This window comes from Polypterus senegalus, chromosome 8 (genome assembly GCF_016835505.1).
Source record: "Polypterus senegalus isolate Bchr_013 chromosome 8, ASM1683550v1, whole genome shotgun sequence".
Lineage (NCBI taxonomy): Eukaryota > Metazoa > Chordata > Cladistia > Polypteriformes > Polypteridae > Polypterus > Polypterus senegalus.
Genome location: NC_053161.1, coordinates 39,195,487 through 39,212,208, shown reverse-complemented (window position 1 = coordinate 39,212,208; position 16,722 = coordinate 39,195,487). Strand labels below are relative to the sequence as shown.

Below are 16,722 nucleotides of genomic sequence, written 5' to 3'. Positions count from 1 at the left end.
TTATTGTTGCTAAGTCTGATTGGTGAAATGTAGTAATGTGATTATTGTTGCTATGTCTGATTGGTGAAACAGTCATGCAGTAGATCCAGTAGCGACTTCTTTCTGACAAAAATATAGTGTAGTGTATAATTATTAGCTGGTAATCCAGATCCTATGCTCTTAAAGATACAGATACGAATGGCAATCCACTCTATCCAATCACTCTTTTATTTTTACCTGCTAAAATTAAAAAATGAGTTAATGAGACAGAATCAGAAATGCTGGCAGAGACATATATTCCTACATAATTATTTTAATTCTGAATACAAAAAGAGGCAAAAACAATTCCGATGGTGGCACACTGCTTAGCACTGATGTGTCATATTTCCAAGAATTTGGGTTATCACCTCCCCATCTTTGTGGAGGATGTATCTCTCCTTCTGTCTGTCTGGGTATGATGATTTTCCAACCTCATTATGTGTGTCAAGTTAGTCACTAAGACTGAACTGATGACATATAAATGCCCCATCAAGGATTCATCCCAACCTTCTTTTTTCTATGGTGCTGGAATAACCCTCTTCAAATTAATCAGGCCTAGAAAATGTGCAAATGGATCATTACGGATATAGATTGAAATTGCCCTGTGACCTGCTGGTAAACAGCACTTCATAAATATACAGGGTAACAGCATGGTGGCACTCTGGTTTATGCTGTTGCCACACAGCTTCAGGGATCAGAGCTTGACTCCTGGCTCTGTCACTGTCTGTGTAAAATTTAAATGTTCTCCATGTATTTTTTCTCCAATACTCCATTTCACACCCACATTCAAAAATGTGCACTTTAGGCTAGCTGATTATTCAAAACTGGTAACTGGTGTGAGAAAGAGAATAAAGTGATAGGCCTGACTGGCTTCTAGTCCAGAACTGGTTCCTACCTGTAGGAGATGCTGTTATTCTGTAATAGAAGACGCAGTTTAAGAGTACAGATACATATGACTGAATTCTTTCAACTGTAAAAAGTAAAGTTTATTTCAATACCAAACTACTTAAAAAATCACCGGTTTAAAAAAAAAGTGGTTTGCCAGTTATGAAACTTTTGAAATAAAATGATTTTGATTGAGATATAAAAATGTAGAGGGGTACTGGTGAAATTGTGAAGTTTTTCTACCTCTCAGGCACATCGTTATCTTTGTTCAGCGATTCAAGTCTTTAACAGGAGAGCGGTTTTTGCTGAGAGTTTTAGCCACAAGCTTTGCAGGAGGCACAAATGGAGAAAAAAAAAGAATTAGCGTTGAAAAGAGCAAATAAATAGGTGCTTTTAGTTTAAAGGGAAGTAACAAAGCCTGATGAGCTGCTGAAAGACATCTGTGTGCTGAAAGAATAAAATATTGTTTGGTCTTTTCGCCAGTGTATGATCAAAACAAGAGCTTCAAATTAGTTCATGGCTGCTGGAGTTACATAGCATCACGCAGAGAGCTGTCTCTGAGAATGTTTTAATGAGGAGAAAGGGTCACCCGACTGTGACACTACTTTTCAAAGTTCCTCAAGAACAACACAGACTTCCTGGTTCCAAAGTAAGGAAGAAAAGAACGAAAGAAGAATGAAATGGGCCTCTCAGACATGAGTGAAAATTTTTGAACCGTATGCTGTGGAATGACAATGCTCATTTTGTGGTCCTTCAAGCACTTTGCTCGTCTGATTCCCAGTGCCCATCATACTGAAAAACAAACTTGAGCAGCAGCATTTAGAATTCAAGTTAATCTTTTTTTCTCCTATCTTCAAAGCACTAACAATGTTGATATCTGTTATTGTATAATGCACAATATCTAAGAATGTCAGAGAATGTCTTTCAATAACTTCAATCAGTCTGGAGGTAAAATAAAATGCATGACCCTACATGTTCTCAGTTGGCCACCTGGCCAGTCAGTACTGTAATATAACAAGAGGCTTTGCAGATCAATAGGACTAAATGAACACAGTTACAAGCACAGCCATCACTTTTTACAATGGATATGTTTGTCACAAATGATTTGAAATATCAATATGTGAGGCTCTTACTTTCTTTTATAGAAGTGGTATTTAGTAAATGGCCAGTGGTGCAATAAGAAAAAATTTTGAAAGGATAGGGAAGGCTGTTAACTGTTAAATCAACATGCATTCACCAAAACAATGACAATTATGGTATCTGGGAATTTAATGAGGTTAATACTATATATATTGTTAGGTTTGAAATACTGTATATTTCTGGGACAAATGTTGCATGGTTTACCTGGCTCATCCAATAGCAACCACTGAAAAGCATAATCAGAATAAATAGATATACAGACTTATTGCAACCTCACTGATATGAATGAATACATACAACTCTAAAAGTCTTCTTTTCAACTCAATTTCCGTTCATTTTCATCTAGCAACTTCTTTTTTTACTTACAATTGAAGTGAACTAGTTTTGATTTGGCCATCACTAACTTTTAAAGTATTTTGTCACAACTTTCAATCATTTTATGTTGTCATCCATACATGTCATGAATGTAATTTGCTGCAGAAGCATCTTTTTGTTATTCTCATAGTCCAAAGTATGCCTCACAAGCACGTTATTTCATAGAGAGTAAAGCTGCTGGGAGGAAGATGTGACACTCTGAGTGATGCCTCAGCAAAGACAGCTCATCTCTACTGAGGGATCAATCGTCAGTTACCAGCGAGTTTCTGTGCCTTCCTTACAAATTTTTTAACTCTGAGATTACTGTGTCATTATCAAAACCTGTAGGATGTTTAAGCATAAGGTCAACATAATGTACATACTTGTGTTTTAGTGTAGAATAAATATTATGTGTTTTGTGACTTAAAGTACAGTAATATTGCTTCACTGTCATTTTATCAATAGGTCTGAAATGTTTTTCGGTAAATTAAGTAATAAAGCATTTTGCATTGTTTCTGATTTCTCAATTAGTGGACATTTTCAGTATATAACTGGGTTAAGAACATCTGCTGGAATAAAACTTGTTTGCAACCTGTGGCCCAACTGAATACAGTTACTTGCTGCATGTGACCTCCTATCATCAGCTTCCATAACAAACAAACTTAATAACATGAATGGAGAGCGTACAGATACACTCTCAAAAATCCATCCATCCATTATCCAACCCGCTATATCCTAACTACAGGGTCACAGGGGTCTGCCAGAGCCAATCCCAGCCAACACCAAGCACACACTAGGACCTGCATGTCTTTGGACTGTGGGAGGAAACTGGAGTACCCGCAGGAAATCCATGCGGAGAACATGCAAACTCCACGCAGGGAGGACCCGGGAATCGAACCCGGGTCTCCTAACTGCGAGGCAGCAGTGCTACCCACTATCAAAAATCATTTTATTAAATTCCATAATTAAAAAAACAGCAAAAAAAAAAAAAAATCAGCAGGATTTTAAAGGCACAAAAAGATGAGCATATAAAGCAACAAAAAATCTTTAGATGCAAGGTAGGAGGTTAAAACAGCAATAGATGTGACTAGTGAGAAATTCTTTCCAGAACAGTACATATTACATATTTCTTTTAGATCAAGGGTAGGACAGTCTTTAACACAAATACTTTACTTTGCACATGTAGGACATGTAAGGGTCAAATAATCAGGCCAACCTTAGTAAAAGAGGAAAAACAGAATTCAGAGTCAAAAATGCTAGATTGTGAAAACTAAACTCTGGATAGATATTGCACTCTTTTTGTGCTTAACAGGATAATCTTTCCTATATGTCTTTACTATATAAGTTAAAGTTGGATCAAAATCTAATGCTGTACCTCATTCTGAAATAAAATGGTGTCTGATATATTATCTGGAGAATATAAGGTGTTATATGTACACAGTAATATCATCAAAACACTGACAAAAAAGACTACAAGCAATTCATTCTAAAAACAAACTCAAAGGTTAAAACATATTTAAAAAAACCCAAGTGGATACAAAATAACTTGTGTGCTGAACAGCATGAGGCAATATACTTTATGTCAGAAAAACCAAGAGACAGAGAAAAGTGTTTAGAAGCAGACTGAATCAGCATCAAGGGGAATGCTAGAGTTTATTAACACTGATAACTAGACACAAAAAAAGGCCCAAAACATTGCAAAAATCCTGTCACTAACTTGATTTATTTATCCTAAATCACACTGCAAAATTAGATTTGTATGAAAATCCAATACTTGGATAATACAATGCAGGATGCCGGCATCTTAAATAGGTGGAGGGCAATGACATAGTAAGTCAAGGGTTGAGCAACTGTAAACAATGGTCGCTGCTATGCACAACTTTTCACAAAATGTTGGCGACTATTCAAAATAAAAAAAATGGCAAATGTCACTAGAATAACAATATCAAAATTATAAAGCAGATATAACAATTCAAATATTCCAAAAATAAAACACCCTAACAGAAGGAGATCAAGTGGAGATCATGACACGAGAAAGCTAGATTCACAAAACCTACCGAGCTCAATGGCCGTTTCCCTTGCCAACCTCACCATATGAATAAAACAACATTAATGTTGCCAAGCAACAGACACAGATGGTAGGAGACGGGGCAAATGGCACACAAATGAAGGAGTTGGGGCAGAGCTCTTTCCCAAGATGAGCTCACTTTACGTAAGTGCCACCATACAAGTGTTTTATTCACAGAGTTCATTTGACACTCTGATTTACAGTAGGTGTTCATTTTTCTTTATAATGAAAATGTGTTACGTACAGTAAACCCAACATTTATAATAGAACTGAAAGTCATCTTCTAAAAATAGAATGGAGTGAAGCTTTGTTAAATTTACAGACACAGCTCATCAAATTTATTTAGTATGGCTTGGGATTTCCTTCCCGAATGCTATACTTGCTTATTTTTTTGCATCTTTCTTGCCATCAGTTCTCCCAGAATTGTGACATGTATGTGTTACACACCATTCCAGTTTCTTGTTCTGCTGGGTGCTTGTTTTTTTTTTTTACCCATTTCATTTATGATGAGTGAACCCTGCTGAATTTGCCTTGAGTTTGTTGAAATTGCAAAAATGTGAACTCCACAAAACCCAAAGTGCCCTCGTGACATAAAATTAATAGAATTAAATATCAGAACAGTAACATTTCTTGCAGATAGTGGCAGAGAGGATGCACGAATCCACTAAGGCTTGCCCCAGATGGATTCAATAGCAGGCATTCCCTCGTCTTCAACCAAAAAGAGTTTTTTTTTCTGACACTTTTGCTTGTCCACTACCACAGCTACCAAATAAGTGCAACACAAAAGCATGTGGATACATCACTCCTTCCTGTCTGCATTAACTGCACCACACTGTGGGTAATATTATTAAAGATGTAGGCTCACATATTACACAAATTTCACATACAAGACCATACAAAAAGACACTAAGATATGAATACACCAGCACATTTCCAGTTTACCTTTGCAGGGATGTTTTGTGTTAAAATGTGTTTGCAAGTTTTCCGTTAATTTCTACCCCACTGTTAGGATCAGCCTTATATAACCGTGGGGCTGTCCTATCCAACATTTACTGCTGCAGCTCTATGAGGTCACACTGGCCTCACAAAGCATCATGGGGCACTGGCAAAAAAAAAAAAAGTTTGTCAAAGCTGGCCGCAAATCTCTCAAAATTCAGCAAACAAGGTCAGCGGTGAACAAAGCACATTGGCAACTTCTGTTGATTAAAACTACTCGTACTCTAAGTCTTTCTATAATTATCTCTCATTTTAGTTTAGCATTGCCTCTGGCATTTCTCAACTCTGATTTGTGCCTCAGTCATTGTGTTTTGATAATTCCCTGATTCATGTATTGGTCCATGCCTGAATCCCCATTCTCTTCTCACTGTTTCTTCACTTTCTTAATTTTCCTACAGTTCTAAACTTACATTGGACTCAGGTGTACTGTAAATGGATGTCAGATTCTCAGAAAGTCGAGACGTGAGCTCAGTGCCATGGGTTCAACTAATGACACTGAAGCAACTGGATGTTACCCTGTCAATAGTGCAAATGATTCTAGCATTGAGCTACTCGTATTTATGTCAACTTTATACTGTAAGTCTTCTGCATCCACATAACTGTCGCTTTGATCCATTCCAAGTTCTCCTAATGTTTCTCATGATTTCCTTTTTAGTTGATTGCTTTCATTCCCCTTTCAAACATAATTATTGATTTGCTTCTGCTTTCACATGCTTAGACACTTAGGATTACATCTAAGCAGTCTGATATATGTAATCAATTATTCGTCATTCTTTTATTGAAAGAAACAGTTCTCCTTGGAAGCTGCCTGATAATAATGGACTTTAATATATATACCAACATGAACACTGTATATTAGTAGGACAGGCCTGTAGCCAGGGGGACTGGTTAACTCTGCTGCCTCATACCTTTACATGGAGTTTTGGAAGCCCTCCTCTACACACGTCTCTCTCGCTCTCTCTCTCTCTAACCTGCCAAAAACATGCAGAACATGTTACTTTGTGTCTCTAAATTGTCTGGACATGCATGAGATTGTTCAGTGATGGATTGGCACTGCTACAGATGGATGACTGCATTTGGTATATATTTCAGCATAAAAGAAATAATAAGGCAAAGTGTTGGTATCATAGGACTGTTTTTATTTATGCAGCTTATACTGGAAGCCTGCATCCGTAAAATTCATATCCTGGCTGTAAGATAAAGATCTGACTCAAAGAAGGTCAAATGTCTTGCCAATTATGCACCATAGCCTGGTAGCTTCTTGCCTTTCACGCTGTAGCACAAACTTGTCAGATTACTCACATTTTTGGTCTGTTTGTTTCTCAAAGAAACATTTAGTGAGACCAGAATATTGATTCCAGTCATACTTCTAATGCAGAATAGTGATAAACCATGACAATTGACTTTTCAAGCAAATCCATAAAGGCTAAGGAGGAAGCAAGCTACAATCAACAGTTCCCACAAAGAAGAGGCATGTTTGTTGATTATTCTCTGGAAAGGTTTAATCCTTTTTCAATGGGGTGATGTGCGGCATCTTAATTTATCAGGCTTATACAGACAATGAAAGGGGCTGCAGAACTTGGAGTTTAACTGCCAGTTAGTCATTACTATTATTATCAATACTGTTAGTCTTTTCCCTTACATATGCTACCCTAATATTCACTGGCACTCCTTTCCTTGTCCAGGAATGGCGGCATACATCATTCATTAAACAGTTCAAAAAAGGGAAAGCCAATTAGCTACAGGGCACGGCTTTGGAAACTAGTATGATATCAGCTTTTCTCATTCATACATAGCAGCTGAGCGCAAAAAAAAGTTTTTTAAACAAGGTATGGATGAGAAAAGGGTTTAGATAACAAGATCACTAAGCTGCTACTTCTTTTCCTGCCTTTTTATTCTGGGAAGTCACAAACACACATTTAGTGTCCTTCTCCTGCAATGGATTAAAGTGATGTGAAGATACTGAAGCACTTGTATTAGTGAGTATGTTATATCTTTTAAACGTCTGGCATTAATGAAATCTGGAACTGAAAGTGTTTTTTTTTTCTTTGCAGACATAAACCATTTATAGAAATATTTTAGGAAACAAGCCATGAGCATGACTTTGCACTTTTTCTTTGCGCAATGCACGTTTTCTCTCCTCTTACACAAGTGATGAATGGGAGCTACGTAAGAGGAGATGCAGCTCCTAATTCAGATAAATTTTGCATGGGTTTATTTTAAGCAGATGGATTCATTAACAATACACTTGTAATTAATAAAAATCAAAACCATTATTTTTCAAATGACCCTTTTCTAATTATACCATTATCAATGTGGATGATCAAAGAGGAATTTCATATCACCTTCCCCTGGTCTCCCACACGATGACATCTCGCTTTTTATTGATGTTAACCTGCTGCTACACTAGCAACCCTGAGAAGGAAGAAAGCACATTCAGAACATTTCTACAGCCATATAAAAAGAGGGATCAATGTCCAGTGTGGGAAAAAGGTGCAAGAAACATGAAGAAGAAGTGTAATGTTGAACTTTAGTTTTTTTTTTAAATTGGCAAACTCTGTGACTTAAGTGTGTAGTTGAAAAGTCTGCAGTATAATGTGATTATTTCAAAAATGGGGCTTTATGCTGCTGCTTCTTAGCACTAGGGCCTTTGTTTCAAATGCAGGCTTATTTTCCTATTTCTGTTTATTCTCTCCTGAAGCTATCCTAGCTTCTTAAGTTGCTGCTCTGAGATATATTTATTTTCTTTTTTGTCTTTTATTTTATGTAGCTACACAAGTTATTCAGTCAGTCAGTCATTTCCTGACCATTTTTGTCCTGAACAGGATTGTGGGGGATGGCTGGTGCCTATCCCAGCAGGCATAGCGTGTAAGGCAGGAAACAAACCTTGGAGAGGGTGGCAGTCCATCGCAGCAGCTTAATAAGTGATACATAACCATCAGGGATGACAAGTCTTAACAAAGATAGTTTCAGAAAATGAATGTATGGCCGGATGGTTAATTACTGTAGGTGGATACAGAAGAGATTAACAGACTTTCATTAGATAAATAAAACTGAGGTTTAAAATAGCAAAACTTAGTTGTTAGCATATCTTGTAATATACTGAAAATGGTACAACATTCACTATCTGTTTTTCCTTCAAACACTACCCATACCGCTATCCTTCAGTTAGCCATACAGTGTCCAATGAAGCCTTGGATAGGATGCCAATCAGCTGATCGCACTCCCGCCATCACTTCCATCAGACCAAATTTGAAGGAGTTTTTGAGGAGGAGTAAATCAGAAAACCTAACGAAAAACCTACATGGGTGCAAATTTGCCGCAGATAATGCTTACCTGGATTTTTACCCTAGATCCCTGGTGTGAGTCTCCGTTGACACATCATATCTTTATTGAAAAGATATTAAGAAACCAAAAAAAAAATGGAGTTAAAGACTTCTCAAGTAATCATTGAAGAAGAGGTTACAAAAAGGTTTTGTCTGCTTTGTCTGAGACTATTTTTGGGCTCTTTCAGAGCACAAAGGCACCACTGACTTAATCTGTATGTTGTGTGTTGCTCCTTAATTGTCGACAGTGCAAAAGGAGTCACTTAGAGACCGTGACTTTGAAACCTAGTGGACTTATAAACACTGATGGATTGTGGTGCCTCACGGTAAATAGAATTTGTGAAGACAGCATAAATTAGCTAATTTAGACGAGAAGGAAAGATTAGCTTGCAGCATAAATTCAAGTGGACAGTCTAACAGCACTACAGAGTGTCTGTAATGTGAACACTTTCCGCAATAATGGCTTTGCCTCTCCAGGTTATTGAAGTCCCCCAAAAGTGAATTAGTAAAAAGCTATCTATCAAAAGGGTTCTTTTTATCTACAAAATCCTGCTCAAGGTCAAAGGCACCTAGAGGCTAACCAAGCAGCAGAAAACAGCCTTGTGTTTTAAAAGCGGTTCATTCAAAAAAATACACACTCAGTTAAATACACACATTCATGTTAAAGTAATTCAGGGACATGAATGAGGTTCCTTGAGTGGAACGATAAACTATAGTCATCTGGAGAACATGCAGCCACAAAAGGCCTAAGCAGTATGAGATGGCACAGTACTCACTTTGTGTACCCCTATAAATGTCCTAAGCATCACTGTGACTGTGTATTCCTAGCTCTGTGTGATCGAGCACAGTTGGGTGATTCTTGGTAGGTACGCACAAGTTACTTACGGCATGCTCACTTATTCCTTCATTCTTATGAAGAAGGTGAAGTTCTTACTAGACTGTTGAGACCCTATGTCTTTGTAGCAAAGAGAGTAAATAACCCCCTAAACAGCAGCAGCGTCTTGGGATGTTAACGCATTGTGCTTCTGTGTGGTTTTTGCACCATCTCCCATGTTTGTGCATCAGCATGTGTGTGTCAACAGCAAGCGTTCGCTAGTTCTCTTTTTTCAGTTTGATGATTATTAAGTCTCTTTCTTTCTTTGACTTCTGGGGATTCAGTGAATTAGTTTCCAGTGATGTTTTTACTAGATTTCTAATTTATTCAGGACTGTTGCTATGCAGAGTAAAACCACAGATCTGGTTTTATTAAACCCTGGTGTGCCTTTTCAGTACATTGTTTGTAGCTATGAAAAGTATATTTTGAAAAGTAATTTCCTTTACTTGAACCTGGAATTTCATTTTATTAAAGGATATTGATGCCATATATTGTTGGGGCTTGTGTAAACTGGAAGGAAGCATGCATATGAAATTTTTTAAATGTCAAATCAGTTTACTGAACTTAAAATAAAAAAGTGGTCGGTTAAGCACACACTTGCTCTTTTCCATTCATTCCCCTCTTAATCACTGCCATGCAGACTACTTCATGTTCTCAAGCATTATCCAGGCTGCACCAATAGTTTGAAATTGTCAGAGTTGCTTTCAACTTTTACTTTATTTACAGTTTGTAGCATACTGCATATTGGAATTTTAATTTGTTTGGGTGCTTTCAGTAACATAAAGAAAAAGCAACATGATGTTAAAAGCACAAAAAACGCAGCAATAAACCAAACCACATATGATACAGAACGGCAATTTAATATACAACACTGTGCATTAGTGGTAGGGAAATAACAATGTAGCTTTGTAATATTTTTACATTTCCTGAGCCAGGAATGTATTTTTATGCTTGTCAAACAAAGTTCCACATAATGTAATAAAACATTCTTAAATCCAGCTCAAGGTTGCAGGGGGTCTGTGCTCACCCTGACAGGTCTAGAGGCAAAACAGGGGCTTTGATGAGGGTGCCAGTCCATCACAGGCACAGGACAATATAAATTACTACTAAACTGTGGTTGTGTTAGGTATGACACAGACTCCAAAATAAATGTTGGGCTGCCTCATTTAATTAAAAAAAGACAGCATAACAAAAATGATGCATACAAAACAAAATAAAGGTTTGTCATGCCCTATTAAGGTTCTCTGGTCTGTCAAGTGTTAGCCCACAATGAGATGCCACCTTCCAGGAGCACCTCAAATATATAGTCCTCCACCCAGAATGGGTGGAGTCAGTTGCCACCATCGGGCATCTTCTCTGTGCTATGGAAACAGAAAGAGGAGATACAGTCAGTGACAGTGTTTACTCTTGCTCTGGGGTGGTACTGCTTACCAAGGATGAGCCAGGAAGGTGATCCTCTGATATGCATGAGTGACAGTATCAATTCAGCCGCAGTCCGTCCCCGTCTAAAAAAGGCAGAATTAGATCCTGGAGTTTTAGCCAATTTTCGTCCAATTTGCCAACTGCCATTTCTGGCTAATATTCTAGAAAGAATTATTTATAATCAATTGGTCAATCACCTTAACTCGAATAATTTATTTCAGATCTACCAATCAGGTTTTAGGCGTTATCATGGTGTTGAAACGGCACTCCTGAAAGTGTTCAACGACATCTCTCTTATTACTGACTCAGGTGATGCGGCAGTCCTTGTCCTCCTTGACCTGTCTGCTGCCTTTGACACCACTGACCATGAAATATTGCTGATGTGGCTCGAACATCTTATTGGGCTTAAATGGGCTGCTCTTAACTGGTTCAGGTCATATCTAACTAGTAGACACTTTTCAGTGACTTTAAATTCCTCTTTTTCATCTACTGCTCCTCTTAAATATGGTGTTCCTCAGAGATCCATTTTGGGTCCTATTTTATTCTCTATATACCTTCACCCTATTGGAGCGATTTTTTGGAAATTTAACATTTCTTTTCACAGCTATGCTGCTGATACTCAGGTTTATATTCCCATCTGCAACTCTGCAACAAATCAACTCCACAACTGTCTGTCTGAACTAAGATCCTGGATGGCTAATAATTTTCTTGATCTAAATCAAAATAAAATGGAGGTGCTTCTAGTGGGTCCATCAGCTAAAGCCCAAATTGGTCTTGGACTTCTTGGCTCTCTCTGTCTTTTCCAAACCTCAAGTCTGCAATCTTGGTGTTGTCTTTGACAGTAACCTCTCTTTTGAGAAACAAGTAAATTCTGTAGTCTAGAGTTGCTTTTTCCAACTTCGTCTATTAGGTAAGATAAAGCCTTTTTTATCTTCTAAAGATCTTGAGAAAGCTACTCATGCTTTTATTTTTTCTCGCCTCGATTATTGCAATTCGCTGTATTCTGGGATTAGCAAATCTCTGATTCACAGGTGTGGAGCCGACCCGGACACAGACAGGCGGACATGTTGGATTTCACCACCACACGTTTTATTATATACACTATTTACAATTACTAAGTCACTCAGACTCAAAATACAGTGCACAAACCCCAACACACACAGTCCTGGCCTCAAAAATGCCTTTCTTCGGGCCGCCTCCACACTCTCTCGTGCCTCGTCCGTCTTCCACCCGACTCCAGCCTTGAATAAAGGGAGACGGCCCCTTTTATACACTCCCGGACGAGCTCCAGGTGATTCCCGGCATTCCCCTCTTGGCCACGCCCCAGCGTGGCGGGAGTGCTGGCTGTTCTCCCGGCACCTCTCCGGGTGTCCGTCTAATTCTTCCCCCCAGCACTTCCTGGTGTGGCAGATGTGCTGAGGTCACAAGTCCCCAAGGCATTGGGGCACCTCCTGGCGGTGACCACGGGCCCCTACAGGGTGGGGCTTCCATGCCCTGAACCTGTGGCCCCCAAAGCAACCAGGAAGGCGGCCCCCACGTGATCCCAGATGGGCACACACCCACTTCCGGTCCTTCAAGGCATCCCAGCCAGGTCGTGGCATCCTCGACACAGGTTACAGCTGGTCCAAAATGCTGCCGCTCGCTTTCTGGTTGGGGCAAGAAAGTATGACTCTGTTTCTCCTATTTTAGCTTCTTTACACTGGCTGCATGTCAGTTTTCGAATTGATTTTAAAATCTTGCTGCTAGTTTTTAAATCTTTACTTGGGCTCGCTCCTGCCTATTTATCTGAATTGTGTGTTTTACACCAGCCATCCAGAGTGCTTAGATCTTCTGGTCAGTTGTCTCTTGTTGTCCCTCGTACCAAATGTAAAACCAAGGGGGACAGGGCCTTTGCAGCTGCTGCCCCTCGCCTGTGGAACTCTTTACCTCATCATATAAAAGAGTCGTCTACAATTGAACTGTTCAAAACAAGATTAAAGACTCATTTCTATTCACTTGCATTCCGTGACCTTCAGTAATACTGATGGATTCCTCTTTGTGATTATATAACATTATTTCTATTTATTATGTATCTTATTTTATGTTCATATGTGTTATTACTATTTATGTTTTATTGTCTATTGTTTTTGTTTTGTCTTTTATTCTATTATTGTAAAGCACTTTGGCTGCAGCATTACTATGTTGTTTTAAATGTACTATATAAATAAACTGACATTGACATTCCAACACAAAAAGCTAAAATGTACTAGTTTATTTTGGTTTTCTGTGGCAGAGATGACAGAACTTGACAGAAGTTATATAGCTGAAGGTCAAAGCTTGACAGTTTTTAAAAGTAGGTGATTGAGATGTTGTGAGAGCTTAGCTGTTAGCTAACCAAACAAGCCTATATTCTTTTTACAGCAAAACATAATATGATGTAAACACCTGAAGGGTCTGGTGATCTACCAACTTATTCAAGTTCCTAGTTTAAGATGATATTAGCATATGTCACCACATAAACATATAGACTAATCAATTAACTTCTCAAAGCAGGATAGCTTTAACACTAGAATTACAAGAGCCTACCAAAAAAACGTATAGATCTGTCCCACCTTAAATTGCTTCTCACCTCTCTGTCAGTGTCTTTTGTCCTATAAATGTGTCGATAAGCACCAAGCAGCCAGCAGTCTGCTATCACATCCCCCACCCCACACAGTTTTCTCAGCTCAAGTCTGTTTATCTGCGTGTCAGTTGCTTAGAGTTGTATAGGGTGAGAAGTCAAGCAAAATGACACCTTTTATAAATACTATATCGTTATTTGGAGCACATGCATTTCATGTGTGTTCTGTGTCTACAACAATCTATGTAAGCACATCGTTAAAACAGAAACGTTTTTCATGTTTTAGTAATAATTTACAAAATGTAGACATGAAGTGTATAATGCGTGAAGCCTGAAGTCCAAATATCAAAGAAACACTTTCACACAAGGTATAAATATAACAAAAGAAGTGTGCTTTTATTCAAAAATATAACTGCATTTGCTACAACTGCTTTGGTGGCGCAGCAGTATCAACTGTTGACTGGTAATCAAAACTTCACGGGTTTGGTCATGGACGAGTCTGTTTTGAGAAGTGAGCTGCTCGTATTCTTACTATTTTAGAATAAAAACATACATTTGATTCCAGTCTGTAACAGCCGGTGTAATTTATGATACTTGTAAAGATTAGCTTTGGTTTTTTTTTATTCAGTTTTATTCTCGAATGTTATTTACCTATTTGCCTTTACTTATTTACTTACTTCCTACAGCGTAAAGTCACAAGTAGAGTGCAGAGCTTCCCATGTACATATACAAAGTACAGCGATGGCAAAAGTGCATTCTTGTAGAAGTGTCGTCATGATCTGAGTTCACCTCTGTTATAGCGTGTCTTTATGTGAGAACAGCAGTGTCAAATGTGATGATCGTGACTGAGAGAATAAAACTGAATTAAAAAAAAAAACAAAGCTAACCTTTACAAGTATAATAAATTACACTGGCTGTTACAGACTGGAATCATATGTATGTTTTTATTCTAAAATAGTAAGAATAAGAGCAGCCCACTTCTCAAAACCCACTCGTCTGGGATCGAACCCATGAAGTTTTGATTACCAGTCAACAGTTGATACCATTGCGGCACCAAAGTGGTCATAGCAAATGTGTGTCAATGTCGCAGCCTAAGGCGGGTTCTTTTTCTGCAGTTATATTTTTGAATAGAAACGCATTTGTTCTGTTATATTTATACCTTTTGTGAAAATGTTTCTTTGATATTTGGACTTCAGGCTTCACACATTATACACTTCACGTCTACATTTTGTCAATTATTACTAAAACATGAAAAACTTTTGTGTTTTAGCGATGTGTTTACATAGATCGTTGTAGACACGTAACATACATGAAATGCAAGTGTTCCAAATAACGATATAGTATTTATAAAAGGTGTCATTTTGCTTGACTTCTCACTCTATACAACTCTAAGCAACTGACACGCAGAAAAACAGACTTGAGTTGAGAAAACTGTGTGGGGTGGGGGGATGTGATAGCAGGCTGCTGGCTGTTTGCTGCTTATCAACATATTTACAGGACAAAAGACACTGACAGAGAGGTGAGAAGCGATTTAAGGTGGGACAGATCTACGAGTTTTTTCATAGGCTCTGGTAATTTTAGTGTTAAGAGCAATGTGTAAAGAAATACGAGGTGAGCCAAAAAAATAACTGGACTGGGCTTGGGGCTTTCCTGGAAAACCCTCTGGAGGTCGGGCCAAACATGAATCATAGAACTATATCTCCTCCTATATGCCCTCTCAAACTGCCGACCAGCTAGATATAACCAGTCAGTATTTGCACAACAATTGCTACACGAGTTGGCGCTGTAATGTTGGGTGAAAAAATCAAACAGCAAATCAACATCAAATTTCTTGCGAAATTGAACAAAAAGACCACAGAGACAGTGTACGGTGATAACAGTTTGTCTCACACACAAGTTGTTGAGTGGCACAAATGTTTCAAGGAAGAACAAGAAAATGTGAAACACGTTCAATGTCCAGGTCAAGCAGGGGGTGGGTGCTTCACCAAGACAACGCTCTCACGCATAATGCATTGTCCATAAAACAGTTTTTGACTGACAAAAATATTCCTGTCCTCGATCATCCTTCTTATTTGCCTGATTCAGCTCCCTGTGATTTTTACTTGATCCCAAAAATCTAAAGTGACCTGAAGGGAACACATTTTTCTTCAATGGCTGAAGTGAAGACAGAAACGGCAAGCCTATTGAAGAGCCTCAAGCAAGAAGACTTCCAGCACTGTTTCAATCAATGGAAGATATGTATGGAGTGGTATAGAGGGGGAGTATACAGGTATAGAAGGTGACAATATTTAGAATGCTGTAATTCATCAATAAAATTTTTTTTTCCAATCCGGTTATTTTTGTGCCTCGCCTCAAATTTCAAAGTATATTGGGTTGAATGGTCAATTAAAATTTTAGGATTTGTAACATTTCCTATGTACTGTATTTGTTATTGTTACTACTGCTTTTTTGTTTGTGATGTACTACCTGAAAGTTTTGAAATAAATTCATGAATTGTCAGTGTTATGTTCTTATTTGAAAATGAGCTCTGGAGAGAAAATATTTGCATAATGCTACAGTCCAGCAGCATCAAAACAGTACAGAACATGGTGGCACAGTGGTTTGGACATCCATGTAACTATTGTAGATGGCAGAAACCAATACCCAGCCTGGACACTTGCATGTTGCTTCTCATTACGTGTCTTCATAAGATGCCAAGGTTCCTTCCCAAATGCTAAAGATGTGAAGGTTATGTTAACTGGTGACTTGAAACTGGCCCAACATTAGTGTGGCCGTCTTTCTACCCTGTTATTGACTAATAGCTCATTCATGCCCTATGACCCTCTATGTAATAAAGTAAGTATACATGGGTGGGTGTTCAAAGGCGATTTGCTTGGCAGTTCTACAAAACAGCAATTAATCTTGAGTGAGGCACTTTTCTCATTTCCCAAAGCAATCTTAAACTGTAGATTTTTTCTTTCTGCTATCTTCAAATTTCAAACTTATTAGGAAGGGGAAACATAGGGGAAGAATTATCAAAATACATTATAGTATAATGAAG

General features: G+C 38.2%; 1 protein-coding gene and 1 long non-coding RNA gene across 2 annotated transcripts in view; one reads left to right on the top strand and one right to left on the bottom strand.

The window, feature by feature from the left end:
* The window catches only part of tfec (transcription factor EC), a 233,226-nt gene that overhangs the window by 40,556 nt on the left and 175,948 nt on the right, over nt 1-16,722 (top strand). The window lies entirely within an intron of this gene.
* Nucleotides 1-16,722, bottom strand: part of LOC120533888 — a 247,275-nt gene that overhangs the window by 58,843 nt on the left and 171,710 nt on the right. The gene's annotated exons all lie outside the window — the stretch shown is intronic.